Genomic DNA, 13,011 nt, shown 5'->3' on the forward strand with positions numbered 1-13,011 from the left:
ATCATTTTATCCTTGCAACAGGGTCAGCTCTCCTGAGAAATACGATGGCTTTTTGTCACACTCTTAATTGTTTCTCCATGGTTTGTATAGGATAAACCCAGGCTTTCATACTTTGATTGAATTTTTATGGTGGACAGAAGATAATTATCACCTCTTAATGCTAAATATGTTTTTAAAGTCAGATTTAGCTCTTTGTTTCTTAGTCAAGCACAATTCTACTAAGAACAGCTTTACATAAGGACAAAAAAAAGTCTTTAGTTAGGGATGACAGTGTGAGACACATCATGAAGTACTTAGCTTCCAAAGGAAAATATGGCACTGGTTAAAAGTTTGTTGGGACAGTGTTGACCTGTGTTCCTCTCTTTGTTACCACATCCCTCTTTCCCATCTTCCCTTCTTTTCCCGTTTTCTGCTGTGCTCTTCTGAAATTTGTTGCTGCAGTTGAGATGTCAGGCTGAACCAAGTTTGAGACTGTGGAGTTGAGTAAACCCAAAGGTCAGGCACAGTCAGAGAACAGAGGAGCTGCAGAAGGACCTGCAGACAGGCATCGAGCCTGGCTTGTCAGCTTCTGAGCACTGCCAAGGGGTGCAGCAAAACTCCTCTGAGCAGGGTCCTGGTGAAAGGTTGTGCCTTCAGGAAAATGGCCATTGGGCCATTTGCCTCCTGCTTTAGGATGCACACCAAAATCCCACACCACTTTCAGGGATGTATGGTTTATTGTAAGCAGTGCAGTATGAAAATGCTTGTGTGAAAATTCTTTCTCTTAGAGAAACACTGAATGTTTGGAAAAAATTGTTTCTTTTTACTCAACAGAATTCAGTGGGCAAAGCTAGGAATTTAAGTAGGTCTTACAGTCTGTGTCATTGCTTTGTTGTCCCTCTGCTCAGAATGAAATTAGCAGTTTACCCTTTATTTCTTTCCTCGTATTTGCTGTTAAAAAGTCGGCATATCCCAATAGCTCCCATTGCTTCCTATTCCAAACGCAGGTCAAAATGCCTGCTTCCTAACAGTGAATGTCATGTATAATTTCTCATAGAAAAGAAAGTCCTTGATAAAATCTCTGCAATTGTTTCTTCTTGGTTTTTGTTATTCATATTAGGGTTTTATGTGTTCTCAGGCTTTGTTGGTTCCTCGGGCTTTTGGCAGTGTTTGGTGAATTGGGTTTTTGTAATGGAAGCTTGCCTTTGGTCATCTGTAAAGTAAGCAGAAAAGGAGAGGCACCAAGGTGCTAAAATATGAATAAATAGAGGGAAAGACGGCTGTGGTACTGCTGTGGGACAGAGGCTTGACAGAACTTTTGGTGATGAATTATTGTATCATAATTTTCGAATTGTTCAAAGTTGATTTGTGGGAAGGATTTTTGCAAACCTACCAACAAAGAATTAATAGAAGTTTGGCAATACATTTTTAATTATGATTAACAGAACAGTGAGTTAAGGTACCTGGTTTGTAGAAAGACATATAGAAATAAATATAGAATTTTTCTTTTAAAAATTTTGTATTTTGACATAGGCATAGAAATGGGTCATACATCTGTATTAAATACATAACTCTCCAAAAACACAGGTCTAATGCAGGCCAAAGGTAAATGACAAGCAATAATTGTTTTATCTTTTGTAAGTCTTTCAAAAGTTTCATCCTAGCAGCTTTTAAAACATAACTTGCAATCGACAAATCCCACTGGGCTGCTATTTATAGTATCCTAATTTTCAAAGAAAGCAAATCAGGCAACTGTTTTTAACATGAATAATATTGCTCCCAGCACTCTGTCTCCAGCCCACACATTGTGTTTTTTGGCATGATCATGGCAATTAAAAAAAATAAACAGCTCCTTTAATTTTTTTTTATACAGCCAATGCTGACACAGCTGGCAGAGAAACTCAGTGAAAGGTAAACATTCTGCTCAAAATGTAATCTAACATATTGTTGTGTTTAGTTGTTAAAATGTAATTTTCCTGGAAGAATATATTTAAAGTAAGTTTTGTGTTTTTCTTTTAAATAGAATTTCTAGTATATTGAAATCTGATTACAAGAAATATTATTAGTCTTTTAAAGCAATAGCACTCATAACACTGGATATTCAGTCAATGGCTCATTGAATTTTTAAAAATATTCTTACTAAAAATCAGGAACAAAAATTAGGTATGATGCTTTGTCCTTCAGCAGAATATAATAGTCTGAGCTAGTAAAATCAATTTCTTTTAATAAAATTCTGTCAAAGCAGGAAGTTGAATAATAAATGTCTTCAACTATTTAAAGGGACGAAAAAATCTAACAGAATTAAGAATTGTTTCTGATTTGCTTCAACAACAAAAAAAGATTGTCTAGTTCCTTATAGTCTCATGCTCATAGTCTCACCTAATTACTGTGAGCATGTATAAAATGAGATTATGGAATGATAAATATTTCACTAGAGAAAACACATGAACATATTTCTTTTAGGCAAGGGATGTAGGTAAGTAATTATCTGTCACACATGCCCAGAAGTTCTCAATGCACTTTTATTTTTAAAAATCATGGCTTTGTGTCACTGCTTATGATTAAGATGCTGTAGTTCAACATTTTACTCCCTGTTGGAGCCAGTGCAGAGGCAGCCCAGCAGAGCTGGGTGCACATGGGACTCGTGTGCTCTGCACAGCTCAGGATTCTGAGCAGCAGCTGGGTGGTGCCTGTGTGCTGCAAAGCCACCTCTGCCCCAAAGCCTGACCTGCTGCTCTTGGGACAGCCCTGTGGGAGGGGTGCATCAACAAACAAGTGCAGGAAGCGCCCAGGGTAAGTGTGGGGAAACTCGAGGGTTTGTTGTGGCTGCATGCACAGTAGCTCAGCACTTACTGAAACTCCTGGTTTGCTCACCTGGTAAGAGCAGGAGATGTGCTGCTCTGTGCTACCTGGGCAGTGGGGCTGTGTCTGTCCCAAGCCATCAGAGTGGCCCCCATGGTCTGGTGTTCCTGTCAGCTGGCCTTCAATTGTTCTTAAAAGGAAATTTTTTAAAGAGCCACCTTTTCCTCTCACTGATTACCAGTATATCCTTGGTATCAGGATCTTCTAACACCCAGTTGTTTCTCCTTCTCTGAGACTGAATGGTAAAATGAGCAGGTGTGCTGCAAAAGAGGTATCTGCCTTTTATCATCTGTAAATTGCCTTCTGGGTACAAAGTTGGAGTATATGGATTTAAGCTTATAAGAGCAACTGAACAGTCATTTGTAGTGTGTATAACATGAGGTGAAGAGAAGCATTTAAAGTTTAGAGCGACCTTCAGTAAAGAGGAAAATTGTCTGGTGACTGCTATTGTTGATCTTGGAATGTGTTTCAGATGTTAGGTGTGGACTTTATACCACCCTCGGGGCACTTAATAACAACTAAACGAGCATTAACTGCTGAAGTCAGTGGAGTTTTATCAGTGTGAATCCAGGGGCATTGTTGTCTTTGTCTTGTCACAAAATAAGTTCAGAATAAAGGTGCAGAAAAAGGAATGGAAGAGAAACATTCTGGGGTGTGATTCTCCAGTTATTCCATCCTGTTACACCAGCACATTTTTGAACTAAACTTGTCCTGTCTGATTAGGAAAGGTGTAATGCAAATTATTTCAATTGAATAGAAAATTCTTTCTAGTGAAAATACAATTAAAAGAGGAAGAGAACTTGTACAGGATGGTGCTAGTCCTGGAATTTTTGTCTAACTAGGCTTTCAGCAACCTGTGTGTTCTCTGTTCATGGAGATCATCATACCTGGCTTATTATCATAAAAATAACAAAAGCCCAGGAACATGATACATTTGTGCCATAGGGAGGCTCAGTTGCCCTGATCTGGTTCTCATATAATTAAAGATGTTTCAATGCAACCTAAACTGTTAGACTATGGTATCTGGGGGCATCCCCCATCAGGTTTTCTATCGATTCCTGATCTGAGTAGATGTGGCCCACACAGTTTGTCCCAGTGTTGATGCTGATGCATTTGAGAAGAGTCATACCCTTGCTGTCCTTCCTGAGTTTCAGAGCAAGGTCTTTGCCAAATGCAGAACCCAAAAACAATGACTAATCAAGTGAGGTATGTTGTCTGAATCCAATATGCCACAAACCCTCCAGGAGCAGAACAACTGGCAGTTTGATGTGCCCCTGTCTGCTGGTGACAGCACCTCTGGCCAGGCTTTCAGGGCCATGGATACCTGTTTGTCTGCTCTCTGCTGATGTTCTTAGCTCACAACAGGCCTGCACACAGGGAAAGGTCATCTGTGCTGGGCAGAGTCCTGTGAGCAGATCAGCAGCTCTGCCTCCTCCCTGGTGCTTCCCAGCGAGCAGGCTGGAGCTCCCTGCAGGGCCGCCCATGATGGACAGCAGGCTGTGCTTTTCAGGTGTAGCCCAAAACCAATAGGAAAGGAAATCTTATGCAATGAAAGAAAACAAGTCTTTCATGGTATACAGCAGTGTGATGATCATGGACTCCGTATCAGACCCATGTGAAATGAAGTTGTTGATGTTAAGCACGAAAATATCTGAGATAAGTTTACATCCATTTGAAACAAAAGCGGAGGGGGGAACAAAAAAGGGAAAAAGCAAGAAATCGATATTTGTGTAGTAGAAAAAGGCAGCATCTGTAGGGAGAAAATTATAATTCTAGGGGTTTTTTAAGACTATTAAAAAGAATAAAGAATAAAAATATAGAGAGCTGGAAAAAGCAATAAAATCTATAAACATTAATTCATGGCCAGTTTTTTTGAAGTATATGACTTTTTTTCCACAAATCCACTAACAGGGTTCTAAATATGAGTGAGAATAGCAAATTGCTTTTTCCATCTCTTGGATCTATAGCTTCACCTCTACACTTGAATGAAAACATTAACCATCAGGCAGATACTTATTTCTTTTGTTTATGCTCAGCCTCAGGAATTTTTCAGCTGAAATCAATAATTAAAATGTTTACTAGCCATGATAAGTGTTATAAATGCAACTTTGTTAAACATGGATTATACATACCTACACACACATATATATATTTTCATATATATATATATATATATGTGTGTTGGATAACTAAGATATTTATGGCTAGATTTTTTTAGCCAAGTAATAGAATTTCAGGGGAGAGTCAATGTTTAACTTCATATGTGCTCAGTATATGCTGTATTCACTGTGGATATTCAAACAGTGTGGTATCTTTTTATTTTCTTTCCATAATAGAAAGCACTAACTTTTTCTTAAGAAAAGCAGATTCACACAGGTTTTATTTCAGGTGCTACAGAAAGCATGGGCTTTAGTGTACAAGTTTGTGAAAGATCATAGGAGAAATTATTGCAGGAAGTAGAACTCCCGATGCAATGAGAATTTTGAATATCCATCTCTGATTAGTAAAATATAACAAATACCTATCTGAGATTGCCTGTGTAGTTTTAGATATGCATATGGAACAAGATTGGGGTGTATATTTGAAAAGAGAGAATGAGCGTTTGAGTCCATGTCTTGGATAGAAGAGGGATCATGGGCCCCTACACAGTCCTCTGCCATAGAGGGGCAAAGGTTCAATAGACCCCCACCTCCGTTCCTGTTCTTCCCATGGCTCTCTGCCCAGGAGCAGTTTTGTTGGAAAGGAATGAAAAGATGGCTCTTAATTGTCAGGCTCTTGGCATTGTAACACTAAATTGAGTGAAGTAGGCTTAAAGCTTTTGGAAGATGCAACACCTGTATTTTTAGACATCCACAGAAATATTGATCTGATGGGATTTGATTTTTTCAGTTTTCCCTTAACAATTCCATGATACCAATTACTTTTTCCTGATGAAACAAAAAACAGTTTTCTCTTTTTGCTTTCTCTGAGTGTGTCTATCTCTGAAGTGGAGCTGCACATCCAGTTCTGAGGTGCTGGCCCAGGGTGCCACTGCTGCTTTCCTTTATGTCCAGCAGCAGTCTCTTAGTGAGAGTCAGTGAACTCTGCTGGGTTCTCCCTCCCAGCCACAGGACCTAATTCACAAAGCAAAATAGTTCAAAATGCTGTGTTGCCCCCTTGCTCTTCTCCTTACACCAGTTGTTCTAGCACAGGGTTCTTTATCCTCACATGATCACTATTTTCGCTCTATAGCTTTTCAAGTAAAGTGCCTTAGTTTAATGAACATATGAAAAGCTCTTCTTCTCTGAATATCTCCTTCAAGAAATGTCTGCTGTGATACATGAGTAGGGACACACAGGGACAGCAGGGGTTCTGTGATAGCTAAAATCAAAGATGGAGATTTTTGTTAAAACCTTTCAGATTATTTTAGAATCATTAAACTGTGAAACAGCTATTTTGTTAGCTTGCAATTTTTTCTATATATAACATTTATTCCTCTTCATCATTCCTTGTATTTGCTCCTCTGAATAAGCCTCAAATCTTCTTGCTCACTGACCTAGCACAGTAAAGCCAACACAACATCCCCATCCCTGCAAACAGTAATCAGCTCTCCCAAAGAAAGCATAAGCAAGGTAAGCAATGCCCTTCTCAGTGGGGTGGTTTATGCTGTTATCCAACATTCCTTAGGAATCACATTCTGTGAACTAGACTTTATTCTGCATTTCTTCAAATAAAGCAATTAGTCTGTAAACCAAATTCATGTATCCACATTTTAAAAGGGAAGAATTTATTTGAGTTTAAACACTCTGGATTTTGTTTCAAAAGTGGAGAAAATCAAGTCTAATAGGAAAGCCATCATTATCTATCTGGTATAGTAAACACTAACAACAAATCTCTAAAACTCTCCAGAGCTAGCAGCTATGTGCCCTCCATTTTGTTCTCATTTATAGCACTGATAGTACCCAAAAAATCCTTACAGTTCTTCGAGTCTGCTTGCTCAGAGTTGTGATCAGAGCTGGCCTTTTTGTTATTATTGATACTAACCTGACCTTACCAACTAAAGTTTCTGGCTGTCAAGGAGCTCTTCCAAGTTTTGCAAAGGACTGAAGGATTGGAAGTCCACTGTACTTCTGCAGTTCAAGGCTCTCTGTAGTTCTGGAGTAGCAAAGTTAGGATTTTGTGTGTATTTTCACTTAATTGCTTAAACATTTATCCAGAATGAGGGAAAAATATTCATATTGTATGGAAACTGAGTTGAGTGCAATTTTAGATACTTATTCCATCTTTTTTATGTCAGGGTTAGTGTAGCAAAGGGAAGTGCAAGGCTGGTAGACTCAGCTGCCTTTCCAGAATACTGAATACATTGTATGCAGCCTGGCATACAGGCAAAAACATTGCAAAAACAAAAGCAAAATTCTAACAATAATTAATAATTCTATGCTAAAGGACAAGGGCTGGTGTCTGGTGAAACTACAAGATAAGAAGGATACTGAGCTCCTGCTCTGCCAGATGGAGAGGAGATGGGTTTTGAATATGCCGTGGCTTTCCACACTTGGCTTGGAAAGTGCAATTCTGTGTGTGAAACAGCCAGCTTGCCTATGCCAGAGTCCCTTTTGACCCTGCTCAAAAAGGAAAACATTTATTAAATGAGAAATAGAAGATAGGACCGCAAAAATATGGCCAAATATATGTTAGTCTAAGTATATAATGAGTATGACAGGAACTCATCAGCATAAAAAAGATCCTTTTTTGTTTTTGGACTTGGCACAGACCCTGAAAAAGGAGTGGCTAATCCTTAACATGGCTGACTAGTTTTGAGATGCTGTGGTAGGAGGCAGCTCCTTCCAGCCTAATTTCATCTAGGTTAGCCCACAGGGACCTCTGTGCCCACAGAGCTGGACTATTTCTCATCCAGCAAAACTCAGTAAAGAGGAAGGTGTTCCATACAGAGAACTGGGACTTCTCATTACTACAGTAATACAAATAATCCATTATATGGAGTCTTTGAAAGAAAAATGTTTGACTGTATGGAGCAAGTAATGGTGTTTGATGTACCTCCAAAGGGGTAGTCAGCGGGTGAGCCTTGAAAAACTCAGCTGCTTTTCTCAGCAAGTTTCTGCCTTGTAAACTGTGCCTTTGTTTTTTGTCTATGTGGGCTCTGATGCCTTCAATTTTCCCTTTGATGTATGAATGAATCCAGTGCTTCACAACAAAACTCAAACTGGACCTGGAAAAGCAAAGAGGGACAGAAGAAAGAAGGGAAATGGAAAAGGTAGTTTTAGATATCCACACCACTAAATCTGGTGAAATGATCTGTGTACAGACAGGATGATTGTGTATTTGCTCTTTGTGGCCATTTGGGGCAGCTGAAGCTTGTGGGTGTACTTGAGGTTGGGTGGGTGGGGGTTTTTTCGTTTACTAGCACCTATGTGTATGAGCAGTGGCAACACAAAACAGTAAAAATTATGACCAGTGACTCACTGACCAGAAATGGTCTGATTTGTACTGTCTGAAGCTGTGCGGACAGTACATGAGTGACAACAGAGAACTGTCTGTAAAAGTTCAGAGGCAGAATTTATGTGTTTGCATCTGTCAAGTCATTCAATGCAGCAGCTAATTCAGGTGATTACAGTAACCTAATCTTGGACAAACTGCAAGAGAAATGGGCTGAAGACCAGGCTGACATGGCCTGTGTATAGCAGGAGCAGTCTGTCCTCTCCTGATGGGGAAGAAGGATCCTACTTTCTCTGCATCTGTGCATTCCCTGGCTCCTAATCTCTGAGGGTCTTTTAGCTGTCTGGTTATCCCATAAGGAAATGGAAAAGAGGGGCTGTGTCCTGTCTTGCCATTGCATGTCTGAGGGAGGGAGGTGGGGCTGTTCCCTGGGCTCGGTCTGGCAAGGCCGCAGAGTGCAGGACAAGCTGCCCTTCTCCCTTAGGTTTCCAAATTGTGAAACAGAGCCCAGCTGTACTGGCCCTCGATTTGTCTAACTAAGTTGTGTACTATAAATGGATTGGCCAGTTGTGACTGGAACCACAATCCTCAGAGAACCTTTCAACAAATCTGGTTTGAGTTTCAAGTTGCAGTGAAATATGAAACGAGGTGGGTTTCATGGAGTTTCAGGTTTTGTTGAAAACGTTTCAACCAGCTCTAGTCAGTAGCTGTTGCTTTTTCAGTTTCCTCCCTTTAACATGTCTCTGGTATTTCTAGTTGAATATGCCTCAGATTAAGTGTTAACAGGAAAAGGGTTGGAAACACAGCCCCTAAATATGGCTCAACTCACAGGGAACTCAAAATGGGTGCAGAGGATGCCCTTTCCTTATTAAATTCTTCTTTTGGTCCCCCTTCTTGTGGACCCGTACCAAACTTTCATTTTTGTGTGGAGATTTCTGGCCTGTTTCGCTCGCTGTGATAATACCACTATAGATCACCTCCTAACTGGCTGGGGCAAGTGGAAAAGGAGCCCTGCAGATTCCGTTTGGCAAGTGCACAGCAGAGCTGGAGAAGCAGTCAGATTCCCAGCTGGCGGCGGCCGCGCGGCCGGGAGAGCGCTCTGCGTGCCGCCGGCCGCGGAGCCGGAGCAGGGAGGGAGCTGCTCGCTGCCCAGCTGGCAAGGGGAGCACGGGGCCTGCAGGAGTGCCTGCTTTCCGTTTGGCTGCCCAGGTTGAGCCAGAGGCCAAGAAATGAGGTTCAGTTCCTATTAGCCTGTCTGGTTCTTGATTTGCTTCCTTTAGTTAAAAGAGGCAGAGAATACTGATGATGTTTTGCCAGGCACAGGATTGAAGCTGAGTGGCATGGAAGAATAGAGACTTAAATAAGCACAGCTCGCTGTCTCCACTTGCTTTTGTCAGTTCGTGTAACAACCTCGCTGCCAGCAACCTTCCTTGCAAAAAGAGAGGAAAAATCCAGGGTCACTGGGAGGTGATTGTGCAGTTCTACGTTTGGTACTTAAGCTTGTTTTAAATTATTGTAGAACCATTTAAATTGGTAGAAATACATTGTTAGCCTAAGCAGTGATGTTTTAAATATTTAGGAAAAGATCACTAATTTAGTGATTCCTTCCCAGGTATATTGGAAAATATATTTAGTTGTTCATGTGTTACAAGGTTATTTAAATACATCACAGACAATTGAAGTTTCATTTCCTCTGAAAGCATATTTGTATTATATGAATTCTTTTTAATACACAGCAGTTATGAGAGGGACAACAAGAGATCTTCTGTTAATGTATGGCTAGCGCCATTGTAAAACCTGATTTTTAATTTTTTCCCCTCATTGCCTTTAGTTATTCCTTTGGAATTTGTGGTCTGTTTTTTAAAAATCATTCCTGATTTCTGTGCCAGCCTTCACTGGAGTTTGTAATAACATACTGTAATTTAGGCAGCTCTGAGAAGGTCCCATGTGTAAAGTTATCTGTGTAGCACCTGCATGATCAGAATCCAAGACAGCCCCAATTTCACTGAGTGCAAGATATTAACATTTTAAAATGACTTCAGATCCATGATTCAGTAAAAGCCAGCAGAACCTGGACTTCAGGGCTCCCTGCACTGCAGGCAGTAGCACATCTGTTGCCTCACTTGTAACAGTGCTAATAGCCAAGACTCTGGCAGCACAAACTTCATCTGAGAAGCTCCCAAAGCCTTTGGAAGGTATGAGCAGCCTGGGCTGAAGTTTGTGCTGGTGCAATTCCCTCTTGGTATCTGAATTGGCCACTGTGTTTCATCCAGGACATTCACAGGTGCAGCTTTACATTTACATCTGGTCCCAGTGTAGAGACACCATGAGATGCTTTAGAGTTTTAATGTTGATTTTTTGCAGGTAACACCCATCCACATACATAGCCAGTGCTCTTTTTTTATATGAATCCCCTTTATAGTCCTACTTTGAAACCAGTCTCCCAGCCTCATCACCCCCCAGCCAAGTTCAGGGCCATGAATGGACTCACAGGTGTAGTGACTCAGTGGGCAGTCCTAGTCTATCACCAAGTCTGTCTAGGGAAATGTGTGTATCTGAGGATGTCTCCAAGGTGCAACACAGAATTCCAGAAAAATCAAATCCAAGCTGGTTCAAGTACTGCAAGCAGTATGACCAGCTTTCTCTGGCAGTCCCTCTGGACTCTTTATTCCATGTTATTCTAGGCTTGTGGGTCCTGAGTTGGCTACTAGGACCTCATTCTGGGGATGAGGTGAGAAGCTGAGGCTGTTCACCACACCCCAGTGTCTTGAAGCAGCTGACCAAGGAAAGCTGCTCAATCAGGGGGCACCTTCTGAGCTATGGAGGGGTATTGCAGGGAGCCTCAAAAAAATAGTGCTGGATGTGACTAAGCAGAACCAACAGACAGGTAATGTTCTCACTACTAAGTTATGTGTACAAGGCCAAGTAATACAGTTCAAAACATGCACTCTCAAACCTTCATTGACCCTCATGAGTATGATTTTATTAAAACACACAACATCCATGTGGAGCATGAGCAAACTGCCCTTTGAAAGCCTTTGAAAACCTTTTTTTAGGAAGCCAGCTCCAATGACATTTGGGGAGAGACGAATACATTACCCTGTGCTCTCTCACTGGGAACCAGTGTCCTTGCAACACAAACACAGCACAAGAAATTCCAGGGGAATTCATTCCAGGTTCACACTTTGCATCCCAAGCTGGACTCCCCCACTGCCTTGGGGAAAGTGGGTTTGTAAAGCTCAGCACATTCTCAGTGTACAGCTCACTCACAGAAGTAAAGGTGTATTTGTCTTTACTGTTGCAAAGTTCCACTTTTTCCATAATCAGTTTTAATCATAGTATTTATAAGTTGTTTCATTTTACTTTTTTTTTAATAACAGTTGATTGCCACGTTATATAGGCAATAACCTATAAACTGGAATTGCTTTACACTCATAAAGGCTTAAAATAGCAAGTCTAATTTGTTTATTAAAAAGTGATAAAAAAAAGACAATGCCCCATGCTGAGACTTTGTACACCACCTTTCAATTCTATACTGCATCTTTATAGCTGTGTTATAAACCCCTCATAAATGGGTTTTGTAGTAAAAGTGCTGACACAACTTTAACTATAGAATCTTGAACAGCAGCAATGTAATAAAAGATCAAACTGTGATGCTAGGTTATAAAGAAAGAATCATGATATGCAAAACAGAGCAAAAGGTTTACAGTAGTAATGGATCCTAATACAGAGATACTAAATATTGATGAAAGAAATAATCTGGAAAAGTTTCAAACCAGCCTTTGGAACATTCCTCATTTGACTTTGGGGCTGTTTGGGTCCAGAGAATGGCTGAAGCTCAGCTCACTCTGGTGGGTTTGTGTTGCCCCATTTTGGTATGAACAGCTGACTGTGCATGAAGGACACACAGTTTGCACTGCAGAAGAATCAGTAAACTAGTGACCTGAGAGAAATGTGCTTTTTTGCGGGGTCTTTAGTGAGACAAATCAGGTGTAAGACATTCCTGCAGCAATACAACCTGGTTGCTGTCTATCCATGCTCTTGACAGCAGCTAAAAGAGCATCCAAGTCAATAGCACTTGTTTGTGTTTCAAGAGAATCCTTCTGGGGTAGCATATGCCAAACAAATTTTTACTATAGCCTCTTATTTTTCAGATTAAAAGTCTGTGAATTAGTGGGATTCATGAGAAAAATCACAACTTTAGCCAAAGGAAGATACCTAGCAATTGTATGTTGTAATGGAAATGGTTGGGGGGCACTTGTGGAAGCGTTCAGGCTATGCCAAGTCACTTTGTTGTTGTTCAGCTTGGATGTACCTGTAACATAGTTTACCTCATGCAACTGAAAATCAATTTGTTCTCTTCAATTCTAAGCTACCTCTCAAATTAAGCTCTATAAAACATTTCAAATAGAACAAAGAAAGCTGGCTGAAATAGTATTTCATCTTCTGAAATAAGGGATTGTCAAAGCCAGCCGCTTTACACGTGGCCAAGGAGAACAGTGCTCATTTGAAAGGCTATTGAGAATCTGAGAGCTCATAAGTTCAAGTCCATCTGCTGCAGACTTCATGCACTGCTAGCTATTACAGTAGCTTGACAATAATCTCAGCATCATCTTTTATTCCGGTCACAAAGGGCTGTCAAAAACCAAATAGTAAGAATTACTATAAACAGCAATGATTCAGTCTCAATGGCAATGGCTCTCTATATTCTAGCAGTGTAATCTACTGCCTTACCCT

At 40.5% G+C, this 13,011-nt stretch overlaps 1 protein-coding gene across 9 annotated transcripts in view; it reads left to right on the forward strand.

Annotated features, from left to right (window-relative positions):
- SEMA6D (semaphorin 6D) overlaps positions 1-13,011 on the forward strand; it is a 129,656-nt gene that overhangs the window by 13,750 nt on the left and 102,895 nt on the right. Inside the window, exon 1 of one of the 9 annotated variants that reach the window (XM_063169715.1) lies at positions 1,873-1,890. The exons of the other annotated variants lie outside the window; for them this stretch is intronic. The gene's annotated coding sequence lies outside the window, so the exon portion shown is untranslated. Of the gene's footprint in view, positions 1-1,872; positions 1,891-13,011 lie in introns of those variants that run through there. 9 annotated transcript variants of the gene reach the window in all.

This window comes from Melospiza melodia, chromosome 15, assembly GCF_035770615.1.
Source record: "Melospiza melodia melodia isolate bMelMel2 chromosome 15, bMelMel2.pri, whole genome shotgun sequence".
Taxonomy (NCBI): Eukaryota; Metazoa; Chordata; class Aves; order Passeriformes; family Passerellidae; genus Melospiza; species Melospiza melodia.